General features: G+C 51.5%; 1 pseudogene; it reads left to right on the top strand.

Annotated features, from left to right (window-relative positions):
- The first annotated feature begins 1,564 nt into the window (after positions 1-1,564).
- Positions 1,565-2,668, top strand: LOC147690036 (18S ribosomal RNA; annotated as a pseudogene).
- The last annotated feature ends 1,384 nt before the right edge of the window (positions 2,669-4,052 follow it).

Raw genomic sequence — 4,052 nt, 5'->3', positions numbered from 1 at the left:
CCTCAAGGTCAGGCAGTTCTCCAGGAGGTTTTGTGTGTTCTCACCAGTGATCCTCTCTGATACTCAGTGCAGACAGATTACAAGAAAGGGTGTTAGCCTTCCTCGAGGTTATTAGGGACAGGGTACTCCAGATCCCCTTGCCATCCAGAGGTTCTCAGCCGGGAGCTGCCAGGGCCGGGGGTGATCTGCCAGGTCCAACAGGGGCCCGGGTCCTCACCTGACTCACAGCCCTTCCCGATGGGCCTTTCCTCTGAGCCTGCCTTTCCTGATAGCAGGCAGGGACACAAAGCTGACATCCTGGCACAGGGGGAATGTCTTGATGCAAGGTCCAACACCCTCTTCCTGTCACTTAGAAATACCCAGTATTTTTTATGAGTGAATACTCCAATGGGGCTTGGACCTTACGTACCGCAGTTAAGAAGGACACCAAGGGCAAAACATGTGTTGTCTGTCACTCGGTGAGCATGGATTACAAGAAAGGGTGGTAGCCTTCCTCAGATTATTAGGGACAGGTTTCCCTGGAACCCCTTGAGGTCCAGCAGGTCTCAGCCAGGTGTGTGCAGGGCCTGGGCCAGCCTGCCCATGCTACACCTGCCTCCCAGCCATTTCATGGGCCTTTCCTCTGAGCCTGTCTTCCCCGATAACAGGCAGGGCCACAAACCTGACATATCACCTGCCCTGGAAGTTCCGATGAGGATTCATTCTAAAAGGTTAGGTGCATTTGCGCCAGTTGTCCACTTTGTCACAAAGTGTGCACAGATTACAAGACAAGGTGGTCACCTTCCTCTGCATTATTAGGGACAGGCTACTCTGGAACCTCTTGCAGTACAGCAACTCTCATCCATGTGCCTCCAGGGATGGGGCTAGTTTGCCTGATCCCCCAGGGTACCAGGTCCCAACTTGCCTCCCAGCCCTGCCTGATGGGTCTTTTCGTCTGAGTCTGCCTTCCTTGAGGGCAGGCAGGGACATTGAGTTGACACCCTGGTTCAGGGCGGCCTGCCCATGGAGGATCCGGCTAGCGCCATGTACTCCAATTGATTGGGCAAGGATGGACTGTTTGGCCAGCCTTGGCTGTTTTTTCAAGCAAAGAGCGTCCAACCTGCCAGGGACCATCCTACTTGAAGGCCTGCCATTTGCGGAGGCCCTACCCAGCGGAGCCAAAGCTGAGCTGCCTTGGCAACTTGTGCCCCCCAGTGGTCCTGCCAGAGTGGAAAAGGCCAGGTGGCACCAGGTCCCAGATGCTGGCTGGTAGTCAGGGCCCCAGTGTGCCATGCCATCATCCTCCTCCACCTAGCAAATTTCCACAGCAGCTCAGAATGACCATTCCATGGGATGTCCCACCGTCCAGCCAGCACTCCTGCATCTCACTCAGTTTGCACCTCGGCCTGCCTTTCTCTTCCAGGGATATGGCTGGGCCTGCTTGTGCCTGTGGAACTGCACTTTTCCAATGTAGCAAACTCTCCTCTCAGGCGGGTGGTTTCCCCCAGCAGACTCCCAAAGGATGCAAATGTCAGTCCAGGATGTGCATGTGGCATCCAAACTCTGATTCAGCAGGTGTGGCCACCTGGTTAATCCAACCAGCAACATATACTTGTGTCAAAGATAAAGCCATGCATGCATACGTACACATGGCCGGTACAGTAAACTGTAACTGACTCATTAAATCAGTCATGGTGACTTTGATTGCTCCATCTGTTACTTGGATAACTGTGGTATTTCTAGAGGTAATACATGCCAATGAGCACTGACCTCCCGGGATGTGTGCAATTATTCGACCAAAACCAATCTGGGGTTGCCTAGCCACTTTGGTGACTCTGGATAATCTCTAGCCAAAAGCACATCTCCATTATGGTGATGATACATTCAGATGTCTGCCCGATTAACTTTTGCTGGGACTTTCTGTGCCAAGCATGGTGACAATGGGCAACAGGGAATCAGGGTAAGATTCTGAGAGGAAGCCTGAGAATTGGCTATCACATCCAAGGAAGGAAGCAGGCATGCAAATTACTCACTCCTGACTCAGGGAGGTAGTGACATAAAATACCAGTACAGGACTCTTTTGAGGCCCTGTAATTGGAATGAATTCATTTTAAATCATTTAACGAGGATCCAGTGGAGAACAATTCAGGTGCCAGCAGCCATTGAAATTTCAGCTCCAAAAGCATATATTAAAGTTGCTGCAGTTTAAAAAGCTCGAAAATTGATCTAGGGATTAAGCTGGAGTCCACTGTGAGATGAGCTACTGCCTGTCTAAGGCCTTGTATTTCGCTGCACCCTTGATGCTTTTGATTGAGTGTCCTGGCGGCCAGGAGCGTTTACTTTGAAAATATTAGAGTGTTCAAAGCAGGTTGTTTGCCTGAATACTTTGACTAGTTTTAATGGAATAGGACTCTGGTTCTATTTTGTTGGTTTTCTGACCTGGGGCCATGATTTAGAGGGATGGCTGGGGGCATTCTTATTGTGCCTTCAGAGGTGAAATTCATGGACAGGCGAAAGACGAACCAGATGAAAGCATCTGACAAGAATATTTTCATTAATCAAGAACGAAAGTCAGAGTTTCGAAGAAGATCATAAACTGGAGTGGATCCGACCATAAACTATGACAACTAGCGATCCAGCTGCTTGGCCCACCATACAGTTTCTAGGAAACCAAATTCTTTGGGTTCCAAGAGGACTATGGTTGCAATGTTGAGACTTAAAGGAATTGATGGAAAACACATCACCACCAGGAGTGGAGCCTGGTACTTAATTTGACTCAACAAAGTAAACCTCACCCAACCCGCATCATTAAAGGTGGAGCGGGTCTAGCGACTGATGCCGCCAGGCTAAAACTCTTTACTGCCCAGCTAGAACACACGGTAGGCACAGGGCCCTGCCCTGCCCCTGCACACCCTGGCTGGCGGAGCAGTCTACGGCCGCCAGGGTGCTTGGGTGAGAACAGGGCACGGGGTGCAGACCGGGGAGGACTCTCTTGCTCCCCCACTGGGTTTTATGGTACGAATCAGAGACCAGTCCTGCTTGAAGGTCCATCTCACAGGCACCGAGCTGAAGCACAGGCCCAAGAGAGCTCCAAGAAGCCCTCAGCAGATGCCAGGACCCAGTCTTGAATGGTAGCGACTGTCAATGATGCCCAGCGCCACCCAGGAGGTAACATCGGCAGGCCTGGTACAAGGCTTTCCATCCTCCTTAGATTGAACGGGCCTGGTGTAGGAGAAGCAGTTGGCCCTGGGAAGTCCTTTCCCCCCTTTTCCGGTGGGGGGTGGGAAGGCAGATGTCACACCCTGGTTCAGAGCTCTAGTGGGGCCTGGGCTCCATGTGCTGGCGCTCTGTGCCACCAAACGTGCAGATGTGGGGGATTGAATGGACTCCAAGGACAGAGAGGCCTGTACCAGGGGCCTGTCCAGACTGGACACTGGTTGATCAGGCATAATTATGCCTGTTTGGAATCTTTGGGCTGCTTGGCTGGAAACACCTGACCGTGGCCCTATTTAGGGCTTTGGATCCACAGAGTGGGCATGATAGGACTTCAGAGCCCCACCATGGGCCCTGGGCTCTATTCCCTGGTCCGCGGTGTCATAAAGGGCACGCTACCTCAACTTGGCTGGGTCCAGAAGCCTTTACCATACCCAAGGCCAGGGCTCTGGAGGCCCCTGGTGTAGGACACCCGTCCTGCGGCCTGCTGCATGTCCAACCGCCCGGGATGGGGTGAATGTATGAGGTGATCAATATTGCTCCTGAGGCGTAGGATCAGAACTAATTTTCTTTCGCTAGGCCACTTGGGCAATTTTATAGTTCGGCAGACAGGTACTCCATTGAACTGGAAATGGAGTACCTTGTCCCTCAAAGTCCACCCATTGTTTTTGAGTTGGGCTGACTTCAAGCTTTAGACAGAGAGAGTAAAATGTACTGTGTCAGTTTAAAACTTCCTCCAAAGGCCAGACAGAGTAGGTGTAGTCAGTAGTAAGCCATCAGAGCATTAGCTCTATTTATAGTGGATGGACAGAAGTTTGTTTTATTACTATCCTTCACCGCCGGGTATATCCTGGAGGTGA

Source organism: Lissotriton vulgaris, chromosome 9 (assembly GCF_964263255.1).
Source record: "Lissotriton vulgaris chromosome 9, aLisVul1.2, whole genome shotgun sequence".
In the NCBI taxonomy this organism is placed as follows: domain Eukaryota; kingdom Metazoa; phylum Chordata; class Amphibia; order Caudata; family Salamandridae; genus Lissotriton; species Lissotriton vulgaris.
The sequence above is the reverse complement of the archived record's forward strand: the minus strand, read 5'-3'. Positions and strand labels throughout refer to the sequence as shown.